This window comes from Pongo abelii, chromosome 4 (genome assembly GCF_028885655.2).
Source record: "Pongo abelii isolate AG06213 chromosome 4, NHGRI_mPonAbe1-v2.0_pri, whole genome shotgun sequence".
Taxonomy (NCBI): domain Eukaryota; kingdom Metazoa; phylum Chordata; class Mammalia; order Primates; family Hominidae; genus Pongo; species Pongo abelii.
The window spans coordinates 103,145,311-103,157,757 of NC_071989.2; the positions used below are offsets into that span (position 1 = coordinate 103,145,311).

Sequence of the window (12,447 nt, forward strand, 5' to 3'; positions counted from 1 at the left end):
CTATGGGTCTCTCAGCTGGGGATACCAGCACCTGCTCTGGTGGAAGTGGCAAGGGAGTGAAATGGATTCTGTGCTTTGGTTGTTTAATGCATTATTTTTGTGCTGGTTGGCCTCCTGCCAGGAGGTGGCGCTTTCAAGAGAGCATCAGCTGTGGTAGTATGGGGCAGTGGGCAGGGCCCTAGAACTCCCACGAGTATATGCCCCTTTTCTTCAGCTACCAGGGTGGGTAGGGAAGTACCATCAGGTGGGGGCAGGGTAAGTCATGTCTGAGCTCAGACTCTCCTTGGGCAGGTCTTGCTGCAGCTGCTCTTGGGGATGGGGGTGTGGTTCCTAGGTCAATGGAGCTGTGTTCCTAGGAGGATTATGACTGCCTCTACTGTGTTATACAGGTTGTCAAGGAAGTGAAGGAAAGCCAGCAGTCACAGGCCTCACCCAGCTCCCACAGAACCCAAAGGGCCAGTCTCACTCCCACCATGCCCCACCTAACAGTAGCAAGTCTATTTCCAGGCAGTGGGTGAGCAGGGCTGAGAACTTGCCCCGGGCTACCTGCCTCCAAGCTGTGAAAGTAAATAGGGCTTTTGTGCTTCCCTCACCTGTGAAGTCTGCACACTGGATTCATGCCCTCCCCCGAGTTCTGGCCAGGAGACTTCTCTATCAGTTCAAATTGTTACAAACTTCAGCTGGAGGTTTTCTTCTGCAGTGGCCTTTTCCCAGTGCCTCTGGCAGCTTTCCTCAAGGATCCCTGTGAGGTAAGGCAGAATGGCTTGCTAGGGGACCCAGCGAGCCCACAGGGCTTTACCCCTGTATTTTGCTCGGCTCTCTAGATTGATTCAGCTCCAGGTAAGGTCAGAATCTTCTCCCATGATCTAGACCTTCAGGTTCCCCAGTGAGAGTGTGTGTTCAGGGATGGATGATCCCTCTTTCCCACTTCCACAGTTTGGGCACTCACAGTGTGGGGAAAAGCAAGAGAGATCAGATTGTTACTATGTCTGTGTAGAAAGAAGTAGACATAAGAGACTCCATTTTGTTCTGTACTAAGAAAAATTCTTCTGCCTCGAGATGCTGTTAATCTGTGACCTTACCCCCAACCCCGTGCTCTCTGAAACATGTGCTGTGTAAAACTCAGGGTTAAATGGATTAAGGGTTGTGCAAGATGTGCTTTGTTAAACAAATGCTTGAAGGCAGCATGCTCCTTAAGAGTCATCATCACTCCCTAATCTCAAGTACCCAGGGACACAAAAACTGTGGAAGCCCGCAGGGACCTCTGCCTAGGAAAGCCAGGTATTGTCCAAGGTTTCTCCCCATGTGATAGTCTGAAATATGGCCTCGTGGGAAGGGAAAGACCTGACCGTCCCCCAGCCCGACACCCGTAAAGGGTCTGTGCTGAGGAGGATTAGTATAAGAAGAAGGCATGCCTCTTGCCATTGAGACAAGAAGAAGGCATCTGTCTCCTGCCCGTCCCTGGGCAATGGAATGTCTCGGTATAAAACCCGATTGTATGTTCCATCTACTGAGATAGGGAAAAACCGCCTTAGGGCTGGAGGTGAGACATGCGGGCAGCAATACTGCTTAGCAAAGCATTGAGATATTTATGTGTATGCATATCTAAAGCACAGCACTTGATTCTTTACTTTGTCTATGACGCAAAGACCTTTGTTCACGTGTTTGTCTGCTGACCCTCTCCCCACTATTGTCTTGTGACCATGACACATCCCCCTCTCTGAGAAACACCGACAAATAATCAATAAACACTAAGGGAACTCAGAAGCCAGAGGGATCCTCCATATGCTGAACGCTGGTCCCCTGGGTCCCCTTATTTCTTTCTCTATACTTTGTCTGTGTGTCTTTTTCTTTTCCAAGTCTCTCCTTCCACCTAATGAGAAACACCCACAGGTGTGGAGGGGCGACCCACCCCTTCACACAGTATTTGGGCTGTCCCCTGGGTCCTGCAGGAGCAATCTGCTTCCTTCAGAGCGCTGTGGGTTCTCTTGGCTTTCCTGATTTATTCCTGCAATCATTCTGGAGCAAAAGTTCATGATGCGAACTTCCACACACTGCTCTGTCTGTCCAAGTGGGAGCTGCAATCTAGTCCTGCTTCCCGTCCACCATGATCCTCCCAGACCTCTTCTATTATTGGTGAAAAAACTGAGGCTCAGAGAGGCCAGGGAACTTGCCCAAAGTCACAGAGCCAATCAGCAGAGAGCCAAGTCTATACTCCAGACTTCTTGACACAAAATTCAAGGTCTGCATGACAGACGTTAACATAATATCAGTTTGCTGGAGGAACAGAAATAAATTCAGTTCTTCTAGCAAAAACCAAGGATTCAAATACATGAACCACAGAGAATATAGCTCTATTATTTTCAACCATTTTCATTATTTCTTTCTAGGAAAGTAATACACATTCATTGTAGGAAATTGAATAAAACATAAAGAAGACAAAAATCAACTGTAATTAAAGAGATAAATGCTATAAACAGTGTGTGTGCATGTATGTATAGATACAAAGGTATAGGGAGAATAGGTAGAATTTACATATTTTATATACATATATACACACATATGCAGAATATATTAAAAAATAATTTAATATATGGATTATATAATACACAGAATTTATATCCTGTTTTTTCCTTAATATTTTTGTATGCATGTATGGGGTACAAAGGTAATTTAGTTACATGTATAGATTGCATAGTGGTGGAGTCAGAGTTTTTAGTGTATCCCTTGCTAGAACAACGCACATTGTACCCGTTAAGTAATTTATCATCATCCACCCACCTTCTGTCCCCCGCCACCTTCCTAGTCTCCAGTGTCTATCATTCCACAGTCTGCATCCATGTGTACATGTTATTTAGCTCCCACTTATAACTGAGAACATGTGGCATTTGTCTTCATGCGTCTGAGTTGTTTTGCTTAACATTTCTTTAGTGATCAAAATATCCATTTAATTATTTATTAGTATTTCATAAGAATCCATTTTTTAAATTTTCTTACTGTTTCACATTTGTTTCCAATGTTTTGTTTTTGTGAAGAAGGTAGGAGGGTAAGATTTGAAGTTGCAATGACATATAGGAAAGGTGCATTATTAAGCAGGCCAGGGTGGAGTACCTAAGAAGGATCTCTGGGAAGTCAGGGAACTAAAGGGCTGGATCCTGTGGAGCTTATAAAATGGGGAGGGGAAATATTCTTGGGGGGTGTGGAAGTCCCCAAGAAAAACACCATTCACAAATTTTCCCAGTCATGGTTCAGTGTATGAACATGACAATTCCAGAAAGAACACAAAAGGTCATCCAAGGCCCACATATCTACTCTTCTCCCTATGTCTCATGACTCTCAGAGAGAAACTGCTTTTCAAGAAGACTTTAGTCAAATAAAATAAATCTGTACAAAGCTTCATACATCTTAGGAAAACTCAATAAAGACAGATCTTCAGAAGAATTCTTGAAAGAAAATATATCTTGTTTCTAAATATTATTAATCAGTGCCTGTTTCATCGGAACAAAGCCCTTTTTTTTAGTTAAATGCAAAAGAATTATCTCGGATAATGATGGATGACCTATTTACATCCTATGAAAATGAGAGTATATTTTCTCTAACCTAAAAGGCTATGTTTAGGCTGCTCAGCTAAAATGTTCTCTAGTTATAAAATATTTATAGAGTAATTTTCCTATGTTTTGCCCTTTCAACAAGTTTGCAATTGTAAGGGTAGTGTTTGAGTAGAAATTATATTTGTATTTAACTAGTTCAACTATTTCCCCAAGTAAATAGCAATCTTTTCTCAGTGGGCCCTTATTCAACATAATTTTTATTTTTTCTCCCATCTAAATTTTAGAAAGGATTTCAACAATTGTCTTAAGTGATAAACCTTCTTTTTACATTATCACTTGGACCTTGAAATGGCCACTTCAATGATCATATTTGCCTTTTAAACCCTTTCCTTGTTTACAACATTTCTGAAAGATGTCTCATTTAGATTTTGGATTTAAAATATTTGTTCAACAAGAGAATTCACAAAGATTCAATGATTCAGAGCTCCAATGAAATAAGATAATGCTTCTTTTCTGAAAATGCAGGCATTCCAATGTCAAACCTGGGTTTAAGTGGAGGGACCGAATTTCCTGGGCAGTTGGTATTGACACTGGTCCTATACCTCTGATTGCAGAAGGTTCCATTTTGGAAATTTACCAGTGAAGATGCCATTGACCCCTAAAAGAATTTCAAGGACATTCCTTTCTAAGATTTTCACTGGTATTATTCTAGAAACAAACCTTCTGAGGCAGTATTTCTGAAACTGTGTTCTATAGGTCACCATATCCCTGAGATGATAATAATTGTTTCCCAATTTAAAATAAGGTTACTTTTCAAAATAGCTAAACAAATTTAAGTAGTTTGACATGCCAAAGTACATACTGTAAAAAGAGCTAAGGGAAAGGTACTTTCCAAACTTATTTGACCATGAAGTCTTCCTTCAAGGAAAAAGTATTATATCCCAATGAATAATTTGAAGCCACTGAAGCAGCTTCAAAGGCTTCAAAGGTAAATTACCCACTCTTCTATGTCCCACTCCACCCCCCTAGGAGCTCTTCAGCTCTGTATCCATCATGTATTCACATCAGCAGGGGCTCACCCACGTGCTGGACAGCCTTTTATAGAGTGAAAGAGTGTTACTGTTCTGTTTTCTAATTTCCACAAAGGACAGGTAACTGCTCCTACAGGTTAATATGACTCTTCTTTGTTCCATGGCACTGTTTTATCTTATATATTTTCCCCAGCTGTTTTTCTCACATACACACATATTTTTAGTTGCAATCAGTGGATTTTTTTGTATAATTTGATTCCCTCTTCCATATTTTCAAATAGTAATGGCTTCTTCCAACAAGAACTGTGGCATACACTTTGTTTTCCATCAGGAGAAAGAGTAAAATTGAATGAATAGCCAGCTTCTTGCTGTGGCAGAGGTGGAGAAAAGAAGAAACCTACTCCATAGCCAGGCATCTACTCCCACCCTCCTCCACCTCATAGTCCTAAAGCTTTTCTCTGTCCCCTGAACTCAGAATGCAGGTCTGTTGATCACTGATGCCTTACCCAGCCTGGAGGAAGAATGGAAGTATGATCTGGAACCTCAATAGTAATGACTCTGTCCCTCTTTCCCTGGATCAAGGGCACATGGAATCCAAATTAAAATGCAGAGAAAAGTAAATCTCCTGTGTAAACTATGTTTTTTAAATTTTCTTCCACTGATTCTCCTTTGACTTGTGTTGGTCAGTAATATGGCATCCAAGAGAGCACCATTTCCTGCAAGGTCATTAAGCACCAGGCCCAAATCCAACTCCACAGGGTTCTAGGGTGGCCAGCCACTGAAAAGTTTCCCAAGACTTTTAGTGCTAAAACTGGGAAAGTCCTGTACAAACTGGGATTGGTCTGCGTGTTCTCAGCCAAATAGCCTTTGGCAGCAGTCTTTCCAGTAAAAGCACAGAGTCAGAGTAGCAGAACCTCATTTCCTGTGAATTCCCGCTTGAAATCATTTGCCTCAAGCTGTCCTAATAACCAGCCGGAGCCTAAGACTCAGTGACACAGTGAGGAGTCTGGCTCTTCCCCTTCCTGCCTCCTCCCCTTCAGTACCTCCAAGCTCCCCCGAAAGCTTCCTCTTTCCATCTCTAGGCCCCTCCAAGTCTTGGTCACAAACGTCCCACTTGGGTTTACTATTTCCTTCATTATGCCTTATTAGTATCTCATTATAATGAGGAGAGTCACCTAAAGACCTTATCTCCCTGCAGTCGGGATATGAGGCAGCACAGTCAGATGCTCCCTAGGGTGGGCTGATACATCCATCTTCTTACAGTAACTCCTGTGTGTCCTCTTTTCATCTAGTTATTGTTTGTGACCAGTGTGGCCAATAAGTCCTCCTGGTCTGATACAGTTCCTTCCAGAACCATCTTGCTGTCTCACAGCTTCCTGAACCCACCCTTCCACATTTACACAGAGAAATACTTAGCTATGTTCTATGAACAGATGTTTACTGTGTAGAGAAAACACAATGCACATCTATATCAACTTCTCTCTATCCATTTCTTTCTCTCTTGCTGCAGCAAGTCTCTCAGACAAGGGGCAGTAACAGAGACTTGAGTCAAGAGCAAGATTTCGATAGGACAAGTCACAGCTCTTCAGTAAACAAGAAAAACAATCTTGAAGGTTAATGAAAGCTGCTGGAGGGAAAATGGCTCAGATTCCCAAGACTGCTTCTCCTGTTTGGAGGTGAAAACATCAAAGGGATGAGAAAGATGAGTTTACATGAAAAGAACTGATATTCTGAACTTCTTCTTTCATGACAACTTGTGGCATGCTCTTTCAGCCATATATAATAATACTACAAGCTGGCTAATGTTCAAGTGGTTTATGATTACATTGCTCTACTTGAAATAGTAAGATTTTATCTATGTTCTCAGCTTAATAACTCTTTGGTTAGTTGAAATATTTTCATTCCTGAAACTTGAAAAACCTGAGTTATTATGAAAGGTGCAGGGAGGAAAAAAGCTTAAGTTTGTACTTTGGAGAAATTGTTCCACATCTCTGATGGTTAAGATTGTCAACTTCATTGGAATGAGGGATGCAAAGTATTGTTCCTGGGTGTGTCTGCGAGGGCGTTGCCAAAGGAGATTAACATTTGAGTCAGTGGATTACAAGAGGCAGACCCACCCCCAATCTGGGTGGGCACCATCTAATCAGCTGCCAGTGCAGCTAGAATAAAAGCAGGCAGAATAACGTGGAAGGATTACACTGGTTTAGTCTTCTGGCCCACATCTTTCTCCTGTGCTGGATGCTTCCTGCACTCGAACATCAGACTCTAAGTTATTCAGATTTTGGACTCTTGGATCTACACCAGGGATTTGCCAGGGGCTCTTGGGCCTTCTGTCTCAGACTGAAGGATACACTGTCAATTTCCCTACTTTTGAGGTTTTGGGACTTGGACTGGCCTCCTTGCTCCTTGGCTTGCAGACAGCCTATTGTAGGACTTTACCTTGTGATCATGTGAGTCAATACTCCTTAATAAACTCCCCTTTATATATACGTCTATCCTGTTAGTCCTGTCCCTCTAGAAAACCCTAATACTCTTAAGCACCACAGGTTCATTAGCAATTAGAAATCATCTAAAATAATTTTGCTTTTTGCAAACAGAGAAGTTTATCCCAGACTAGATTGATCATGTTTTATCAATATGTACTTTAAAACTATGAATATATACACATATATGTATATATACACACATATATACGTATATATGTATATATACACATATGTATACGTGTATGTATACACATATGTGTACGTGTGTGTAAACACGTATACATGCATACACACACGTATACATGTACACACACGCATACATGTACGCATGCGCATATGCATACGTGTACGCATGCGCATATGCATACGTGTATATGTATGTGTGCATGTATGTGTGCATGTATGTGTGCATGTATGTGTACATACGTATATACATATGTGTACATATATGTATATATGTATGTATATGTGTGTGTGTGTATATATATATATATTCAGAAACATAAATTTGGTGTTGAGATCTAAACATGTTGCCAAGGCAAGGTAAAATTTTTATATTTTTTAATGTTCAAATCCCTTTCAAAAAGATACTAAAAACATTAAAAACTATTCTACATCAAGTGATTCAGTATCTATCTACTGAAAAAATACTACTGAAAAATACTACTGAAAAAATCTACTAAAAAAATACTACTAAGTCAGTGGTCTGTCTTACAACTTTGATTTGCTTATCCAAAGTTTTTAAAAATAATCATGTCATTTACTTATGTTTATACTTAAGATCTAAAGTGTATGACTGATATATGTGGTAATAATACTCTTTTTTAAAAATATATCAGTTAGGATATTTCTATTGCAAGTAACAGACAATCCTATTCCAGCTGATTTATACAATAAAGGGATTATACATTGTTTTATAAAACTTGAAAGTCTAAAGTAATAAAGTTTTCAAGAAATGTTTGACTTAGTAGCTCAATAAAGTCACCCAGGATCCTGTATTATTTTCATCTTTTGCTCTGTCTCTCACATTTTGTGTCATCCTAAAACTGAAGTCATCCTAAAGCTGACAAAAGTTTGGTTTTGCCCAAAATTGGATCAGGTAGACAGTAACTTTGCACTGTACTGTGTGAGCTTAGGCAAAGGGTGACAAGGATAATGTGAAACTATCTTTCCTACCCTCTTCAATGCAGCTTCTTATTTCTGTGCTGCACTCAGGTGCTATAATCTCTCACCTGGATCCCTTAGCTCTTGTGGAGGTATTTTCATGCATGGATAGTTGTTCAAATTGATGTTTTTGCAAGAGGGAGAGAGCTGGGAAGTCTTATTTTCTCATCTTGCTGACAGCACTCACTGGCATTTTCCTTTAAAAAGCAGTTATCTTCATCTTAGTCATACTCATATCCAATCTGATGAGGAAGATCTCCTGAGGGGTTAGAGGCCTAGAGAGGGGCAATATTTTCCCCTTTGGCCCACCCCTCCCACCAAGTGTGGTAGCAGCTTCAGGTCCTTCCTACTGTGGGTGTGCCACCTGGCGAAATGTTAAAGAACAGAATCTTAGTGGATAATTGATTGACTTCCTACAGCTTTTAGCATTTGGTCATACCATTATTGTATCTATTAAGTGTTATAATGTAAATATCTGTTGGTCTCTTTCTCTCAATTTGGATAAAATGAAAACTTCATTATTGAATAGTTTCATTACTTAAATATATAGTTTTGTTATTTATTACTTAAACCAGGCTAGTAAATAATTATTCAATGGAATTCCTAGGAATTTTGTTGAGATATTTAAAATACATACATACATACACGCCAGACATATATCCATAAATCCATTTTTCTGACTTTCTCGAAAGTAGTTGAAGTTTTTCCTCATGAGTATCTGTAGTATCTTTCTTCAGTTTTGTGTATATCCTTAACATTATTATCGAGACTCTAGAGCTTTTCTTAGAAGGGTTGACAACACTATCAAAAACTTCAACCTAAACTCCATAAACTATCACAGATTCTACACAACCAATTTGAATTAAGTTTTTCTTTGTGTTATGAGCATAAAAAATTCATTGATTCAGTGTTACACACCCAATATTAGATTACAAATTTGCATTATTTTCAAACTTTACATTTGTGAACTGTAGTTGTGAATATTAAAAAGTAATTGGGAAACATGGTTTAGAGGTTTCATTGGAGGTGGTGGAGACATTTGGGTAGATAGTGTGCTTTCCCATGCCAGCCACATGCTTGCCCAGATCCCCCACCTCTCTTACAATTCCCAGCCCAGATCCCCATCAGATTCACTCACTGCCACACTTTACTCCACCTTCTGCATTTTCCAGCCCCACCAGATCTCCCTGACTCTACCGTGCTCCTTTGCTTTGGCTGAAGCCAGAATTATGACTGGACCCTCTCTAGAACTTAGCAATAGCAAATGAAGAGCGTACATGAACATAGGCATTGTTGCATTTAACAAAAATTGAGATGTAAGGCAGGGTGTCCCTGATAACACACAGGGAGAACAGTGTTTAATGAAAGTCTAAATGTTGGGAGGCTAGGGGAAATGAGACTATCTGCTTTGCCCATTTCATGATCTAAATTTCACTGTTTCTAACCAAGGGGAATTTTGAGTGGACATACTATGAAATCATTCCTGGAAGTGTAACTTATTGGTTATCATGATTAAAGTAAACAACAAAACAAAAAGCACAATTAAGTTTAGCCCCAAACCACCTTAAGCAAAATGGTAACAAGCAGTTGGAGATTGGCTTGCATGAGAAACGATGATGTCTCATTAACTTGTACCAATTGTTCCGCCTGACCTATATTTGATATAGTAATGAAAGAGAGAAAAAGAAGAGAGAATTGGACTCTGTCTCCATGATACTACATCAAGAACTGCCTCTTTCTACATGATTTGCTACCACCTGTGAGATGTTTGTGGAAGAACAGAAAGCCGAGCCACTTCTGTAGCAGAATGAGGGTGCAATGCCCACAGCTGCTGACATTTCCTTGAGTGGCGCCTGGTCACCCACAGAGCCACTTTTGCTACACCCTCCCTTCCTAGTCCTTAAGTGGCTCCACAGAATAAATCATCTGAAACTCACGTTACCACCAGTGGAGGAGGGATGAGGACTGTAGTGAAAATAAATGCGTAGGTATATCCTTGACATTATTATCAAGACTCTGGAGCTCTTTTGAAAGGATTTCACAGCAAATTCCAAAACCCAGAGTGTAAATGAATAGAAATGCTTTTGTCTTATAACCTTCATTTGTGTATAATTTACTTACAGTAAACTGCATCTATTTTAAGCACATAGTTGGGCCGGGTTTGATAAATCCCCTATGCTCATGTATCCACTACTAGTTCAAGCTCTAGAACATCTCCATCAGCCCAAAAGTCCCCTTGTGCCCTTCCCTGTCAATGCCCACAGGATGATCTTTTAAGTCACATAATGTTTATTTCTGCATTTTAATTTTCTACTTATTTATTTATTTATTCATTCATTCATTCATTCATTCTGAGACAGTTTCACTCTTGTTGCCCAGTCTGGGGTGCAATGGCGTAATCTTGGCTCGCTGCAACCTCTGCCTCATGGGTTCAAGCAATTCTCCTGCTTCAGCCTCCTGAGTAGCTGGGATTACAGGCATGTGCCACCACGCCCAGCTAATTTTTGTATTTTTAGTAGAGACAGGATTTCACCGTGTTGGTCAGGCTGGTCTCGAACTCCTGACCTCAGGTGATCCACCCACTTTGGCCTCCCAAAATGCTGGGATTACAGGTGTGAGCCACCACACATGGCCTATTTCCGCATTTTTAAACTGGAGTACCATAAAAAAAAAAGAACCTGTTTACCTGCCAGCAACTTTAGGTCTTCAATTCTTTGTGTAAAATCAAATAACACTTCTCTAAGTATAGGTTTAGCAGACTACTAACGAGAATCTGTTGCTACAGAGCTTCCAAACCTGGCTAACATTTGAAGTGCAGTATCCGCCCAAAAATCTGAGTCGAATAGGGGTGTTTTAACCTACTTGACATGTTCTGAAGTTAGAAAGGTCTCCTACCAAGGCTACATGGGTAAGAGGGCTAGAAGATAAAGGAAGTAAAAATAGTAAGAAAAAAAAAAAGACTCTACTGAAAAAAAAAATCACATTCAACCATTTATGTGAAATTATATGCTTATATATGGAAATTGAATGTAACATTTAAAATATAAAAATAATTACAGCAACCTCCCAATTCTTACAAAAATTTTAGAGCTCTCCTGCTGAATAGCCTTCAAAATATTTCTCATTTTATGTCACATCAAATAATTTTCTCTTCCATCTTAAAAAATAAAAACAAAGTAAAATCTAAAATGTATTATTGACTGATGAAAATCAAGGCTGAGATTTGGAGTGAAAAGCGCTTTCTCAGTCTGAAGCTGAACATTCTCCTCCGAAAGTGCTTTCCTGCATGCTTCACAGATCAATCATAGACCAGCCAAAACTTCCCCTGCGCTGCTTTCTAATAGATGCAGAGAGCTGGGCAAGTCAGTAATCAAATTGGAATTCTTGATTCTAAACATCTATCTCTATCAGCTAGAATCTGTGAAAGCATTCTGGAATTAGCAGAAATCTTCAGGCTGTTTACTTCAAGGCAGGCTGCAGTTAGAAAGTTCTTGTGATTTCTATCATGACTTAGCAAAATGTAAAAACTGGAGTACACCATTAGAAAATGAAAAGATGACTGAAGTTTTACACAAAAAGTGACAATGGTAAGGAAACTTGAATAAAAAAGTATAATTCTACAACAAAGGAAAAGTTGTCTTTTAGTCACTTTTTAAAATATAAAAAAAAGTAAAAAAAATACAATAAACTGTATATGACATTTTTTATCCTGAGTTTCCACTTAGCATTGTAATGCATAAATTTTCCATATTATAGGTAATTATTAATAAATGCTTTTTCATGGTTGTCATATTATAGTTAAGTCCTACAAAAGTAATACTTTTCAGACTTCCTACAATTATGCAAGTTCCACTTTTTGGTAATTTTAACACTGTGATGAACACATTGATATATGTCTTCTTCTCTATTTTGGGTTATTTCCCTAGGACATATTTTCAGACCTGTAATTACCACATTTGGGTATGAAAATTTGTTTCTTGTTGCATAGTTTTAATTTGCTTTGCAAAAATATAATAATCTCTTTTAGAGCAATTTGGCAGTATGTATCAATATCCTCACAAATATTTGTACCATTAGGTCTATGTATTAGTCCATTCTCACGCTGCTATGAAGACTGGTGATTTATAAAGAAAAGAGGTTTAATTGACTCACAGTTCCACAAGGCTGAGGAGGCCTCAGGAAACTTACAATCATGGCAGAAGGCACCTCTTCACA

General features: G+C 39.4%; 1 long non-coding RNA gene across 2 annotated transcripts; it reads left to right on the forward strand.

Moving 5' to 3' along the window:
- Positions 1-383: 383 nt before the first annotated feature.
- On the forward strand, positions 384-10,237 carry LOC129059470 (uncharacterized). Of its 2 annotated transcripts, none has more exons than XR_008525390.2 (3): positions 384-749; positions 6,093-6,258; positions 9,900-10,237. It is a non-coding gene; the product is annotated as an uncharacterized LOC129059470 (long non-coding RNA). The 2 variants fall into 2 exon arrangements; XR_008525389.2 differs by having other exon boundaries at positions 393-749; positions 6,093-6,425.
- Positions 10,238-12,447: the final 2,210 nt, after the last annotated feature.